This window comes from Solanum pennellii, chromosome 11 (genome assembly GCF_001406875.1).
Source record: "Solanum pennellii chromosome 11, SPENNV200".
NCBI lineage: Eukaryota > Viridiplantae > Streptophyta > Magnoliopsida > Solanales > Solanaceae > Solanum > Solanum pennellii.
In genome coordinates this window covers 39,414,982-39,432,918 of record NC_028647.1, presented here as the reverse complement: position 1 = coordinate 39,432,918, position 17,937 = coordinate 39,414,982, and positions in this window count along the sequence as shown.

Here is a 17,937-nt window from a genome sequence, read left to right as displayed (position 1 = left end):
TCAAGCTGGAGGTAATACTCACCATAGGCCTAATCCAAAGAATGCTAATGCAGGCGAGCTTCATAAGAGGAATAGATTCTACGCCTTGAAGGCTAGGTAGAAGAAGGAGAAGTCTGCTGATATGGTCACAGGTATACTGCAAGTTTTGTAAACATCTGCTTATGCTTTACTTGATACAGGGTCTATGCTTTCTTTTGTGACTCCCTTGTTTGCTCTTACTTCTGAAACACTACATGAGTTTTTACATGATTTCATTGTTGTTAGGACTCACTTGGGAGAAAATGTGAGATATTATAGGGTTCATAAAGACTGTCCAATAGTATTATGTTCTAAGACTATGTGTGCATACCTTGTTGAGTTACCCATGAATGACTTCGATATTATACTTGGTATGGGCTGGATCCATAAAAGTTATGCCTTCATGGATTGTCGTAGTTGGGTTTTGAGATTCTGTTTCCCTAATGAGTTAGAGCTGTTCTGGGAGGGGTACAATATGAGTCGTTCAAGTCCCTTGATTTCGAACCTAACAGCTAATAAAATGATGTTCAAGAGATTGTTATGTCATCTTGTGAGTGTTAATGATCTAGATCATGACATCTCTTCCATAGACTCTGTGCCTGTAGTGACCAAGTTCCGAGATGTTTCCTGCGATGATTTTCCTGGAATCTCTCCCCCTCGACAGATCGATTTTTGTATCGACCTAGATCCCGATACAAAACCGATTTCAATTCCTCCCTACAGAATGGCTCCTGCTGAAATGAAAGAGTTGAAGCTGCAGTTAAAAGATCTCACTGATAAGGGCTTCATCGAGCCGAGCATATCTCCTTGGGGCTCTCCAGTGCTGTTTGTGAATAAGAAGAATGGAACCCTTAGGATGTGTATCGAATATCGACAACTCAACAAAGTCACTATAAAGAACAGGTATCCACTTCCCAGAATAGATGACTTATTCGATAAGCTCCAAGGGTCTACTTGCTTCTCGAAGATTGATCTTCATTCTGGGTATCATCAGCTTTGAGGTAGCGATGAAGATATCACAAAGACATCCTTTCGTACCCATTATGGTCGTTATGAGTTCTTAGTCATGTCATTTGGTCTCACTAATGCACCAGCTGCATTTATGGACCCCATGAACCAAGTATTCCTTGAATACCATGATTCTTTCGTCATAGTATTCATTGATGACATCCTCATCTAATGTAAGACCAAGGAAGAGCATGAACAATATTTGAGACTAACCTTGCAAGTATTTAGATAACATCAGTTGAATTCCAAATTCATCACGTGTGAATTCAGGCTTAGATTAGTCACCTTCATGTGCCATATTGTGTAATATCAGGGTGTATAGGTGGAGCCCAGGAAGACTGAGGCTGTTAATAACTGGCCAAGACCTCTTACTTCCACCAATATCCGTAGCTTTCTTGATTGGCTTATTACTACCGCAGGTTTGTGGAGGGTTTTTTTTCAATTGCTGCCCCACTGACAGCTTTGACTAAGAAAAAAGCCAAGTTCGAATGGATAGACACTTGTGGGAAGTGTTTATAGGAGCTCAAGGACATATCACTTTAGCCCAGTGCTTACGTTACTTGAATGTGGTGAGAATTACACTGTTTATTGTGACGCATCTAGGGTTTGTTTGGTTTGTTTTCTTATGCAAATTGGTAAGGTGATAGCCTATGCGTCCAGACAGCTCAAGGTTCATGATAAGATTATCCCTCGCATGACCTGGAGTTTGCAGTTGTGGTGTTTTATTGAAGTTGTTGAGGGATTACTTGCACGGAGTGCACGTGGATATGTTTATAGACCATAAGAGTCTCAAGTACGTGTTCACATAGGGAGAGTTGAATATACGTCAGCGGAGATGATTGGAGTTGTTGAAGGGCTATGACATGTGCACCCACTACAATCCAGGGAAGGTGAATGTTGTCGCTGATGATTTGAGAAGGTTGAGCATGGGGAGTACATCCCACATTGATGATGGGAAGAAGAAGTTGGTGAAGGATGTACAAAGACTAGCCAGACTAGGTGTGCAGTTGATGGCTTCTACTAACAGAGGTGTTTCAGATCATCCTAGTTCTAAATCATCCTTTGTAGTTGAAGTCAACAAGGGTCAGCATCTTGATCCTGTTTTTACGGAGTTGAAGGACTAAGTGCTGATGAAGATGAATGAGTCCTTTGTTTTGGGAGGTGACGACATACTTAGGTATCAGGGCATACTGTGTTTACCAGACATGGATGATTTGTGGACCAAGATTGTTGCAGAGGCCCATCGTTCCAGGTAGTCGATACATCCAGGTTCCACCAAGATGTATCATGACCTCAAGAAGATCTATTGGTGGGATGGCATGAAGAAGGACATTGCTGAGTATGTGGCCAAGTGTCCTAACTGTCAGCACTTTCAGGCGGAGCAACTTAATCCTGCAAGTGTGACTCAGATGATTGAGGTTCCAACTTGGAAGTGGAAGGCCATTAACATGGAATTCGTGGTTAGTCTTCTGAGGACTAAGAGACATCATAACTCAGTATGGGTTATTGTGGACAGGATTACTAAGTCTGCCCAATTTATCCCTTGGAAGTCTACTTACTGTGCCGAGGATTATGCGAGACTTTACATTGATGAGATTGTGAGGTGGCATGGGATTCCTTTGTCTATCATTTCAGATAGAGGAGCTCAGTTCACTTTGCATTTCTTGAGATCCTTCAAGAATATCTTAGGCACGCAGGTAAAGCTCAGTACTGCCTTCTATCCATACACAGATGGCAAGTCAAAGTGCACCATTAAGACATTAGAGGACATGTTCAGGGCGTGTATGATCGACTTTAGAGGTAGTTGGGAGGACAATCTTCTGTTGATAAAGTTCTCAGATAATAAAAGCTATCACTCAAGTATTGGGATTGTACCATTTGAGGCACTGTACGGTAGGAAGTGTAGGTCTCCAGTTGGGTGGTTCGAGGTTGGAGAGTCATCTATTTTGGGTCCAGGGATCATTCATGAGGCCTTAGAGAAGGTCAGAGTGATGAGGGACAGTTTGGCTACTACTTACAGTCGACAAAAGTCTTATGTAGATAACAAGAAGTGCCCCTTAGAGTTTGATGTTGGTGACCAAGTATACTTGAAGATATCACCCATTAAGGGGGTGATGGGGTTCGGCAAGAAGCGGAAGTTGAGTCCGAGGTACGTCAGGCCATACGAGATTATACAACGTGTGGGTGAGGTGGCCTATGAGTTTGTTTTGTTCAGCCAGTCTTATATTTCACTATGTTAAAGAAGTGCCTTGGTGATATAGCATTCATTCTGCCTGTTGAAGTTTTGGGGGTTGATGACGACTTGTCCTATGAGGAGGTTCCTATTAAGATTTTAGAGAAGCAGGTAAAGCGGCTTAGAAACAAGGAGGCTTCCATAGTGAAGGTATTGTGGAGGAACCATCTTGTTGAGGGTTCTACGTGGAAGGCCGAGGCTGATATGATATCCCGCTATCCTCATCTTTTCAGCTCTTAAGGTTAGACTCCTTACTCTTAAGTCTAAGTTTCCTTGTCTCCTCTATTCTTTTTTGATATTCCTTGACTGTGTAAACTACTTATGATATGATATGATTGGCATATTACATGATAATTAGAAGTGTGATTCGGGAATGAATGTTCCTAAGGGGGGATAATGTAATAACTTGAAATGATTATGCTAAGTAATGCTTAAACGTACCTGGAATGCCTGGATTAGACCGGGTTCACTCAGCTTGTTGCGCGTAGAACTAGACCTCAGAACCTATGCACTACCTAAGCCAAAAAACTTGGTGAGTTAATTGAGCTAGGTAATGTGAGAACCAACCATGTAGGGCACCCGAATTGATCAGATTCTCCCGGATGAGTTTGACCAGACTTAAAAAGGGGTAAGCTTAGGTTTGGAGGGTCTAGGGGTAAAATGGTCTTTTCCAAGATAAGGGTAGTATTGTAATTACCCTAAGTATATAATTAAATAATTAATTAATTAATTAATTTAAAGAGGAGGGTCAATTCGGGTAGGTTTGGCCAAAATTGACCCTTCTTCGCAAGTTAGGCTTCACCTAGGTTCGAGCCTTGGTTGAAGAAACATTTAGGTGGATTAAATTGATGATTATAATCTGATTTTTTAGGTGCTTGGTGGTCATTTGGCTTACCATTTGAAAAAAACTCAGATTTTTAAACAATTAACAGAATTCCTAATTTGACTAAGTCTCCACCCAATATCATAATCCTAAGCTAACTCATTCTCAAATCTCTCTCTACTCTCATCTTATTTACACGATCACTCATCAGTAAAAAGAAGAGAACAGAACAAAAAAATATAAAGTTCATCAAGAACTTGAACGGTAAACTCAAAAGCAAAATAACATTCAACATGAAAATGAAAACCAATTTCTCTACGGACTGTGCTTGTGATTTCGGTGGTGAGACGTCGTCTTAGTAGGGGATTTTGGAAGCACATAATAACATCATTGAATGACTTCAGGTATGGGTTTTCTTACCTCTTGATCCGTTTCCCAAGAGACTCATAAGGTTAAGACTATTTAAGATAAAAACTAAGGTTGTCCCCGTTGCATGCCTCTGTCATTATATCCTTTGGAAGATTCAAGTATACATTGGTATGACTTCTGATAGATGATTTTAGGAATGGTTGTGATTACATGTTTCAATGTGTATTCGGAATTATGTAGTAATGAAAGAAGTGTTTTAGAAAATGTGTGATATAAAATTGTGGGTGCATGTGTGTAAAGAGATTTTGGTCTCGGCCTGAAGCATAAAATTTGACATGTAAATTGTTGTATTTTACGTGTATGAATATGTTAAAAACATGATGTTCATATGAGTTCAAAGTTGCTGAATTGAATCATAATTCCTGTCTGAAAGTAACCTTGAAAATGCACATAAAGATCTGCTTAAAAATTACTCGAATTGTCTTGATGTTTAACATAAAAGAGGGTGAGAAAATGGACTGCAAAAAAATGATCAAGTTTCCGAAAGTCTTCATGAAAATTCACCTAATGATGCATTAGATATTACACGAAAATTGTCCTGAATCTGACATTTAATAGTTTAGAAAATGGACTGCATAATGGTTGAACAAGTTTCCAGCATTCTGCAAATTTGTTTCAGCATCTTACTATTAAAAATTTTAGTTTTTAAAAAAATTGAAAATGCATGAGGTCAGTGGAGATTGAACCAAAGACCTCACCATATACAAGTTATAAAAAAATAATAAAATGAGGTAAGGGGATTTCGAAATAGGGTAAGGCTCAAGTGAAAAGTTTGAAGAAAAAACGAAAGAAAAATGAAGTGAAGTGTGTGTGGTTTGAACCCACAACCTCTTTGATGGGTTAACGAGAGAGGAGACAAATTAAATAAAAAAGAAATAAAATAAGGTATGTGGGAATCGAACCCACAACCTCTTGTCCGAATGAGAAAGTAAGGAGAAAATGCAAATAAAAAAAAGATGAGGCTCTGGGGGTTCGATCCCACACCCTCTAAGTCTAAACGAAGGAATCAAGTAAATAAAGAAAAAGAAAGTAATGTGGGTGTGGGGATTCGATCTTGGGTCGCTCAGGCTGAAATGTTTAAGACAAAAATAAGGGAAAGAAAGAAAGAAAGTGTAGGTTTGTGATAGGGATTTCAAATAGGTTACCCTTTCCCAATTCCGTATTGACACATAGGTCTTATGTGAATAAATGATTAAATGAATGTTGCCTTTAAGGATCGAAATTGAGATCTTGGAATACTTACAAGATGCATAAGTTTTTTATCACATAACCTTGGGTAAGTATGAATCACTTAGACGAATTACGAATGAATCCTCATGGCTTGTATGTATATATCCATAAGTCCTGCATACCTTTAAAAGTAAGTGAACCTAAGATTTTATGTAAGGAATTATTTAAACCCACAAGGGTTAGCTAAGAGTGTGAAACACACTAAATGTCCAAGTGCATTGGCATATGATGAAATGAACATTCACGTAAAAAGGGGGGAGTAATTAAGAAGGGAAAATGAGCTAAGACTAATGAATGAAGTGACAACATGATAACAAATTAATCTGAAATATGAGACCAATCTCAAATGAGCCTAAGTAAATGTTACCAAAACATACTCACCTATAAGAGTGTAAAGTAAATGAAGATACAAGTCTCTATAAACACTTTCATCAAAGAATTAAAGTCAATGCTTACTTAATACTAATGATGAGATAATAAATCATCTAATGAGCAATGAAGCCCTCATGCTAGAATCCAGCTTCTAAGTTGTATAAGATGAATATAATGGACCTTTATAATGAGCACTGATAGGCTATCTATGCATGGTGATTCCTTCTTTCGAGAAGGCAGAGTTTCATGTAATTTCATGAGATGAGATTGTCCGTCCAGACGGGTATGGGTTTCCTTATATCTCTTAGTCTTTGAATTTATGAAGTCAATTTAGGGATCTATCAGGGTCAATTTCCGTATATATGCTAGCATGTTTTTAGTTTCAGTTTTGCCGGTGATTCCACCTCTTTTCAATGTGGGGTAGACACAGGATTTCATGGAGCTCACATTATCTATGTCGGTTAAAGTAAACTTTTCCAAATAAAGAAAGAGGCCAGCCACATGTAATGCACACAATGAAATGAACGAGACCAAAGGTGTTTGGGTAGGATAATCAAGAGGTTAACTAGACTTATGTAATGACACTAGGTCATTCTTAGTCATTGCACAGTGAACCCCATGAGATCTTAAACTACATCCTAAGTATAGCTTGTGTTTACACAAGCCAATGAATGAAATGAAATGAAGTACGTATGAATGAATGAATCAGACTCTGTGTTTGCTAAAGAAGGCTCCCTAGTTGAGGTCCCATATGTTAAGCTCTTATTTTGGGAAGTCCTAATGTTAAATTCATGATTCCAAGGTCTCGTGGCATATGAACGAATGAAATGAAGTATGATATTTGCTATATGCAATATGTTATGTGTTATATGTATGATATGTTTTGTGTTCAATATGATACTAATGATGATGGATGTTACTCTCATGGCATGACTTTCGTAATCCAATTTTTGCAAGTCCACTGACTTGACTTTCTATAACTCATATTATTAGGAGAGAGCTATTCTAAATAATGCATGTCCGTGGTATGTGCTTGCATATACCCATACATAGTACAAGTGTGTACTAATTCCATATATTTATCTACTTTTAGGTGTAGGTGCATCTAGACGTTAGAGATTAAAAGTCAAAGCAGAAGTTCTCCGGACGTGGAGCTTTCATTCGGATTTGGTAGGCCATCATGCTTTCAATGATGCTTAATAATTTATTCTAGCATAGAGTTAGGCATGAGGTAGTGGAGTATGTTCCACTAGCATTTCTTTTGTATTTGGGCCATTTTGGTAACTCTATATTTAAGACTATATATTTCGTTTGATTATCTTGAGTTATATGGTGGTTGCGAATGCTTATGAGGTTACATAGATAGTATTATGAGAGATCAATGTTTTCCAATATAAAGTTTTAGTAAACAAAAGTTCAAATTTTTTGCTAAAATTAACCTAGATTTAGTAACGACGACGTATGTAGGCTTGTTTGCGACCTTTGAGAGGTTAACGATGCCGGTCTCGTCCGGGTTCTAGATTCCGATTATGACAACTGTGAACTCAAGAATATTAAATATATTATTATTGCACTAACTAATAATCTTATTTTTAATGTGTATAAAAAGGCCGGTAATTGAATTTAAATTCTGGACAGAGGTAAACTCGATCTATTGTTGTGACCGATGAAGTGTTTTTGTACTATTGTCATATACGTTCGAATGCATTTGGTGTTTTAGAATTTATTGATATTAAATATGTTTAAGAAATTACTTTCTAAGTATTGGTAGTACAAGGCATGTTTCTCGAATTTTCTTTGAAATATATAGCTTCAATTTAATTATTATTTAATTTTGAGCTTTAGGTCACTTGTATATTTAATAATGTGATTATACAGTGAATATATGCAATTCAAAAGTGTTGCGGTAGGACGCCCAATGTTAAGGTTACGCTTTATAAGTGTTTCTCTAGATAAGATATAAGGATACACTTATAAGTGTTGCTCTAGATAAGATATAAAGTTACACTTTATATGTGTTGCTCTATGTGACATATAAAAGGTAACATTTTTTATGTGTAACCAATAACACTGGAAAAGAAACACTTTTAAGTACAGTATTGCATATAATAGGTGTTGGTATTGCATCACAACAAAGTGCTCCCTTATATTATTTTGGCTATGCCTTGTAAGTGTAGCCAAAGATGGCGACATTTAAAAAATGTTGCCTAATGTCAAAGGTTACACTTCTTTAGGCCACACCCTAAAAAGTGTCGCTTAAAGTCCAAAGTGTAGCCTTTTATCAAAGGCCACATTTATTGCTAGTTTAGGCTGCACTTTAGTTGGGTGGTCGTAGACCTAAAATGGTGTAGTGGTGGTTTCGTATTAACAACTACAAACCTATTAGCTTCACAACCACAACCACTAGGTTAAATCACCACTCAAATGAAATCCAAGCTTGTCACACCCGGATTCTTGAATCTGAATGCAACCTACATCGTTATCCTCTCAGATGTCGCAGACAAGCCACTTGTTAGATTTCATCACAATCATATAGTTAAATTTGCGGAAAATTTAAATCTTTTTAAAACATATTTAAATATACATACACTTCATATGATTACTACATAGAATAATATTCTAATATCTCAAATTAAAACAACCATCTATAATTTATGAATCAATTATAATCAAAGATCAATGTATAATGTAATCGTTTGCCAAAACGGCCTTAATACAAAGTTTCGAAATAAACATATAAAAAGAAATTATAGGGACAATATCCAATACCTATGTCTGATTTACTAAGTTATATAGAAAAATGTAGAAGCCTCGAACATCAAAAGGACCTACCGAAGTCTGGAGATCGACAATCCAAATAGTTTCGATGAGTCTTCAACCTTCTCTCTGTCCTTCACCTATAAAGATAATAATAGCATAGGGTTAGTACACACCTGTAATAAGTATTGGCGTATGCACACATACACATAAGGACTATGCATGATCAAGGAAAGATCTTCCTATTACAACAAGCCATTTCTGGAAAGTGACATAACTAAACTTTCCTAGTTCGTTATTTGTGAATTGTGGTTTGAATATGACGTATTTTAATGCATTCAAAGAACACAAGTCATTTTATGTATGAACACAAGACTTTAGAATCATAAACATAATTTTAAAATGACTCGAGCGAAATTTTTTGAAGTTTGATACTCCCTAACCCGGGAGCACCCTTTTAGATACTTTAATGCATTCAGTCTTTTTCTTCTTATTGTTGTGTAATTCAATGATCTCCTTTGATCCTATGTTTTACTTACAAGTGAATTGATTCACTGTAGTCCCATACATAAAATGAATCAAGCAAGTAATCCAAAGGACTAAGGATATGATTTGGCTATCCTTACAATAAATTATTCTTTCCATTCTTGTTAGATTGGGCATAGAATCTTTATAAGCCAATCTTTATTGACTAGACCACTTATTTCATCATTTTAATATTATGTAGATTATGGGGCATTGATTTGCCATTAAATTTTACTCCTTCTTATTGGCATAATATAAGAAGTCATTATAAGCCAATTTTATTTGGTTATGCCCATTTTCATGATAAAAGAAATCATTATTGGCTATGCCCATTACTTTGATGAAAACTTAATCCTTATCAAACACTGACGATTGGTATTCTTTGTCTCTTACTTGCTTATCTCACTTTGAACATAAATCTCTTTTTTTTCTTTCTTTCTTTCTTTCTTAAGGACATATTTAGAATTAAGATCGTGCGAGCTAAGATAAAATCAAGTGTCTGCCCCACACTGATAAGGGGTGATTGACCAATAAAAGTGAATATAGATCTTGTGAATTAACATGACATCCAATGTTTGCCATACACAGAAAAGGAATGGTTAACATGCTAAAGTGAAAGCAAGTCAAGTGTTCTCCCCACACCGGAATGAAGTGTTTCACAGCTAAAGTGAATCGCATACTTTCTTTGAGAATTTAACCGACATATATCATGTGATATAAACATGAAACCTGGTGTCTTCCACACACAAATAATAGGTGGAATCACCGTCCAATGTGAAACCGTTTGATTCCTAGCTCACTTAGGTGTAATCCACTGGCAAGTTCCTATGCTTGCAACATAGTTCGACGACTAGGAGACATTCGGAGATTAATTATCCACCTTTGTGGTAGCCTCATCTCATGAGGCATACATGTGCTGGCACAAGCTCATTGCTAGTCTATCGATGCTTTGCTCAACTTCTTTTTCTATACATCTTTTAGAGATGACTCAAACATTATGTAAGATTGCTTCTAGTTATAAGGTTTACTTAACTCTTTGGATGACCGTTCATCCCTTTAATTACTTGATGAAATGTGAATTTCACCTTACATTATAATTTTGGTGTTAATGAGACTTGTCTCACGATTATTAACACCCTTTTTGTGTGAGTATCTTTAGCATAATTGTCTAGGTGTGAGTGAGACTTCTCTCACTTCTTGTAACACCTCATTCTTGTCACTTTCATTATTCCTAAGCTTTTAATTATGTTATTACTTACCTTATCTTGTTCAATGATATTTGGTAGATTTATACCACTCTTTATGTACGTTAAAAACTTGTTTAATGTACTAACTTATATTCATAGTTCATTTGAAAAGAGTGTTGGGACTTGTTCCAATGATTGGCGTACCCTTGGTAATGAATTCAATGTTACATTTGTGATTCTTAATTTGATTTAACTTAGTCATTAGCCATTTTTTCATCATATCTTTGAAATAACATTGTAAGCCAATTTATTGACATAAACTCATTTTTCACATATTATGGTAATCTAGAATATTGTTATCCTATTTATTGGCATAAGCGAAACTTTCACTAGACAATGGTCATGAGAATGTCGTTAGCCAATTTTTTATGAAAAAAATAGTAAGCCAATTCGATTAAACTTTTTGGACAATATATTGGTAGCCAATTTGTTGGCATTAGCCAAACTTTCAAATAATGTGGTAATCTAAACATTTATTTTAAGCAAGCCAACCTCTTAACATTTAATTCGATTATAATAACAATTCAATGAAGAACTTATAAAAGAAAAATCAACTTCACAACCGAAATATAACAAACTTCACATTCTCGAACACAATTAGGTGTTACAACATTCTTTATCTCGTGTAACTAATTCCCTAATCATATGAATCAAATCTATGGGCCTCATTAGACATTAATAAATCAAGAACCTACACATAATGATCAATTAGCACAACATAACAGAAACATGTTAGAGATTACATCTACATACTATTAGGATAAAAAACATGGATAACTAGGGAGATGGACGTTCAACAATGTCATTTGAAACAACCCTAGTTTTTATATTCATGAATTCAAAAAACGTTTGAAAAGTCTCTTGGAGAAAGGGATCCAAGAGATAAAACCCATAACTTATGTATAATTGAATCTACGAAGATCACCTTGCACGAAAACCTTGAAGGATACCTTGAAATCGCGTAAGAAATTTTCTATTTTTCTTGTCTTTTGCTCACTGTTTTTCTCACACTTGTTTTCTGTTTTAGTCATGAGTTTCTAGGTATTAGGAACTGATCTTGACTAATTAAACTTAGGATAGTTAAGTTAATTAAATAAATTAATTACTTAATTACTAAAACGCCTCTCCTAAATTTACTAGAATTAGAAGATCACTTGACTTAACCGAAATCTGGAAATTGCTTAGTGGTTTCGGTTTTGACCAATTAAATTAATTAATTAAGTTTATAATTTAATTAATTAGGAAATCTAGGTTAATTACTAAATTACCCCTAAGCTGTTAGAACCTTAACCAACCCCTTTCTACCATCCTTGGTTAGGTACTAGGATGTTTCTTAATTAGTTACTTGACTAGTGTAAGGATTTCGTTTTGAAAATTTAAATTAATTAATTATGTTGTTAATTCAATGAACTGATTTAGGGTAATTAATAAAGTATCCCTAAGTCACTATAACCATAACCGACCCTTTTGGACCATCCTAGGTTAGGTACTAGGATGTTTCTTGAGTTAGTTACAGGTTAAGTGCAAGAATTTTGGTTTACCTATTTAAATTAATTGATAAAGTTATTAATGTAATTAATTAAGTGACGTAGGATAATTACTAAAGTACCCCTAAGTCGCTAGGGAAAATAAATAACCCTTTTGGACCATTCTATGTTAGGTACTAGGATGTTTCTTTAGATAGTTACTAGGTTAGTGTAACCCAGTTAGGGCTTAGGCTGTCGGGTGCACTAGTTAGTTTATTTTGGTTAGTCCTAGGTTAGTTATCTAGTAAGGTAAGTTGGTTAGAGCCTAGATTTTGTTAGGAAGCTCATCCCCACATGGCTTTACCCCCACATGTGCGCCTGCCTCTAACCTCCCTAACCACCCTAACCTAATTCTTGCACATGTGCTTTCACATGTGTTGTTGCTCATTTTTTACTGTCCCAAGGATCCTCACTATATCCTTGGGCACTGCTTACTCTCCATGCCCATTTTAATTGGTCATGTGCTATGGTGCCTAGGCTTGACACATGGACGGCTCGCACTTATTTTGTGAACGATGAAAATGAAGATTTTTAGCTTAGGATCTTTATTGCAAATACATTTCTTGGATAAGTTTTTTAATACATAGAAAATTTGCTAACACCCTTTAATCCAATATATTCTAATATGTGCAATATTTCTAAATATTGGCATTGGGATGCCTATGTACCCCCAATACCTATTCTTAAAACTTAAAAGGCTCTTCGCTAGACAAGTACATTTTCTGAAATGTTACAAAGCTACCTCCAAGCAAGACCCTAAAAATTAATTTGTCCGTAATTGCTAAATTACACCCCAAGAATGGGGGGTTTTAGCCACTTATCAAGCAATAATCAAATATGCTTAAAATGATAAAGGAATCAAGTGGGTATTAGATATTAAACCTTAAAAGTACCAAAGAAAGGTAAATGGAGAAGACCCACTTCAAAAATGGAAGAGGAGCTTATTTCTTTAAGCTTCCACAAAAACCCTCTCAAAACTTGAGAGAACTTACGAATAAAGCTTCAAGTGGAACTCTTTCACTCTCTAATTTTCTATATATAAATAATAAAAGAGTTCAATATTAATAGACTTTAGAATTGTGCTGGGAATCCTTTCTCTACAGTTAGTCGTGATTAGGCAAATCGACCTTCCTTAAGTTCATTGTCGCTTGCACATTGCCTTCTTTGTCTATGTTCTGGATCGATGGGTGGAAATCTTCTGCTTTGAGGAACTGATCGGTGAAGCACCGAAAGCTCCTTTTGGTCGCCTTTTGATCCACTTCCTTCTGGGCTAACTCACTTTAATATAAGGTGTAACTTTGCTATACGGTGGATTGCCAAAAGTAGTTGGTGATGCGCACCTTTGCATCTTCAACTCTTTTCTTCATATTGTGCCTAAGTTTCCATGCTCCTAGCAAATCCTTAAATACCTACATTTAGGAGTTTTTGTTAGAAATTTATATAAAACGAACAATCGAGGACAATGTTTGCTTTAAAATAAGGCCTTAGATGAGCAAATTTGAGTATTCATCAACACCTCCAACTTAAACTTTTATTTTCCCTCAAGTAAAACTCAAGTTCATCCGTTCAAGTAGGATGTCTCAAATAGTGGCACACAAGGCTAAATCATGAATATGCACAATAAGATCCAAATTACGCATGCATAGCTTAATCGTATACTCAAAGATTAAAATTGTGACACCATTACAAAACATTCTAGAGCTCCCAACACTCTCTACTAATGCAAATTAAAGTTTAAAAACTATTTATATGCCCTCACATACAGAATAATTCCATTGCAACACACGTAGATTTATAAACTAAGGATCAGAAATCTGATAAAATGTTAACACTCACAAAGAGAAACATAGTAAATGATTACAACAATAGGTTTTTCCTTATTTTCCAATTTCCTTCAAGTTTAGTTCACTCATGATCAAAAATGGTCTTTCTAAAGCTTGTTAGGGCGCTGACTTTCACGACACTGGACCTCACCCTAGAATCTAGGGCCAATCTTTAATCATGATGCGGCATTCTTGCCCTCTCACAGGTCTTGTACAAGCCCTTTCGTATCGTTCATTGCATATATTTATATGAAAAGTACGCAAAATTAAAATTTTTTACAACATTCGAATAGTCTTTAAAGTCTTTGTTTTATATAAGTAAAGGAAATACTAAGTCTCATTTCATCAAATATTAGAAAAAAGATTACTTGGAAAGAGGCCCATACAGTACAAATATAGTACTACTAAGTTTATTGCAATACTTCAAATAGAGAAATAAAAGATATCTATTCCCTCGAGTCAAATGAGGACATACTACAACTTGCTTCAACGATCCTATATTCAAAGCTTAGCTATCCAAAAGCACCTTCACCTATGAATCACTTTAGTTACAGATAAAAGAATGGAATTAGTACAACCACATGTACTAAGTATGGCTTGATGCATAAAAATCTCTAAAACGAACATTTAATGGAAATATGCATCTTTTTATTCAAATATCATAATATAAGCATAAGAACGACATTTAACACCTTAGAAACACATTAGAAGTCACTCAAACAATTTATCACATTTTTAGGAAAACATTATAGTAAACCCATGTCACTTTACAGTTACATAATTCACTGTTACAGTTAAGTTTCTCAACTCCACAATGAACACTTTCTAGCATGCAATCCTCTCACTAAAATCTATCGTAAGACTCACTTCAGTAATAGAAAGAGAGACAGCCCATACACCTTTCTAGGCACACCTAAATGATCCTTAAGACCTCCCATAATGAGATATACACACTTACAATACACCAAACACATGAACATGAAATACTCCTACAAAAGGTGTTTCTAAGGTTCACTTGAGTGAGTTGTGAAGCGACCACCCATACAATCCCTTTCACACAGATTTAAAAGTTCTTTTAGACTACCTAGGATAAGATCATTCTCACTTAACACAATAGAGTTCTTCAAATATGAAATTCTCCTTTAAAATGTTAATCAAAATACCTACTCAAGTAAATCAAGAAGAGAATGTTCATACTTGACCTCCTCAAGATTTAATTAATCTATATGAATATATAAGTTTGGATCATGTCTACCTAATCAACAAACTTTCCTAACTAGAGTCATTCTTAAGACTTATTTTGGTAAGATACGAAATGACCATTCCTATGCCCCCTTCACACCTTAACTAGACAACCTTAACTACTCTAAATAAGTACTTATTTAGTTAACATGCTTTCTTAACTTAAGTCATTACATTCCGTACTTCATTTAAGACTCACTCATCACAAAAAGGATATTCAAGTAATGGTCTTGAATAAGACCTAGGGACTCTCACTAACATCTTCAAAGGCTATTGTGCAATGTCTAGATAGCGTCCCATACCATCACCTAAACATCATAGAACTTCTCCAATACTAGTAGCTATCCCATATGATAAGAATAGGCAATAACCAACATACACCATTGCAGAAAAGCATGGAATCAAGAGTTGTGACCTACTACAATGGAGGGTGTTCTACTTTCCAATGGTAGAACTTGGACACATCCCATGTAGGCACATGGTGAAGGAATATGAAGGGCTTCTTTGTACTTTAGTCTCATCCTTCACTAGAGCTACTTTCCAAACCATACTTGCATTAAGGATCACATGAAGATGTTCCATATCTAGTTCATAAATCATTACATTCACCCTACTTAAGAGGTCCCCTATGGCTGCCTTACAATGGCGACAAAGATAGCTTAATGACTTTGCTAAGGATGAAATGATGTCGTTCCATCCAACCAATCCATCATTCATACAAGAAGGATACTTTTACGATTTTTGACTTCAAGGTTCATAACCTTTTTAAGGTCTCACATAAAGACCTTTTTGGAATCATTCATCGTCTCATATAATTCATACATACAAGACGAAGAGGATTTAGCATTCCAAGTCAAGACATCTCATAATTACATTCCTACGTGTATCAAGTAAGGGACACAAGTCTACCAAACAAGAGACACCAATGACTTCGCTTTAGCACATATTGCATATTATTCTAGAAGCACATACGAATAACAATTATCATATTTAAATTCACCCTATGCACTAATATATCATCATCAATGTAACCATCACAGACTCATATAGTTAAGTATGAATAATCATGCATCAACTAAAATTCTGCACACATAAGGACATAGTCATAGTCTAACATGATAACCTAATAGAATAAAAGAACACATACTTTAACTTTATAACATGTAGATAAATATGATAATGTCACGACTGTAATCTAGAACCCAGACAAAACCCTACATACATCATACTTACTACATATAGGTTAATTTTAGCAGAAAATTTCAAACATTTTATGTCTTACCATACATTTATACATACTACTTAACATCATAGGCGTTCACAAATTAACCATCTAAGAAACAAATAATTAAATGAAAGAATCAGAACATAATTTTATTAAATGTATTTTTGCCAAAATGGCACCAATACAAAGTTTGAACAAAAGTGGAAAGAAAAACTAGTGGAACATGCTCCACTAGCTATAGCCTATATCTAAAATAGATAATAACAGTACACATCCTCGAAAGCATGAGCGGCTACCATGTCCAGATGAAAGACCTACGTCCGCATAGCTGCAACGTCAACCTCTAATCTCTAGCATCCACCTGTGCCTAGAACTAAAATTGTAGAATTGTATGGGATTAGTACACATTTGTACTAAGTATGGGTATAAACAAGCCCACACCAAGGACAAGCATGAGTAAGACCAGCTCTTTCCTAACAACATGATTATGGAAAGTCAAGTCAGTGGACTTGCCAAAATGGGATTAGGAATGTTAGTGAGCTTTCAAAATTTTATTAGGAAAGTCATGCCATGAGAGTAACATGAATCATTACACTTATCATACTGCACACATTACATAACATCTTACGCATAGAACATATCATTTTTCAAATAGCACAACACATCTTACACATAGCACATATCATTTTGCATATAGTACATAGAATCTTTCATATCATTCATTAATATGCCATGATACCTTGGAATCATGGACATGACATTAATACTTCCCAAAAAGAGGGCTCAAAATATAGGGCCTCAACTAGGGAGCCTTCTTTACCAAACACAGAGTCTGCTTTATTCATTCTTACGTACTTCACTTCATTTCGTTCATAGGCTAGTGTGAACACCAGCAATAACTAGGATGTAGTTTAAGACTTTCATCGGGTTCACTCTGCAATGATTAAGAATGACCTAGTGTCATTATATAGGTCTATCTCACCTCTTGATTATCCTATTCTAACACCTTTGGTATAATAAATTTCATGAAGTGCATCATTTGAAGTTGGCCTCATTCATTCATTGGGAACTTTAACTTTAACCCATATAGATCATGTGAGCATGATGAAATCAAGTGTGTCCCCACACGGAAAAGAGGTGGAATCATCGGCCAAAGTGACCCAAAACATGCTAGCATACATGGAAACTGAACCCCGCCATATCCTTATATTGGCAGTATAGGTTCGAAGACTAGGAGATTTAAGGACCCATACCCGGCATGCCGGACAGTCTGATCTCATGAGAGTTACCTGAACCTACTCTCTTCCCGAAAGAAGGCATCACCGCTCATAGGTAGTCTATCGATGCTCAATATAAAGTTCCGTTACATTTTCTCATCATTAGTATTAAATATATATTGATCTCAATACTTTGATTAGAGTATTCATAAAGACTGGTCTCTTAATTAATTTTGCACTCTCATAGGTGAGTACGTTTTGG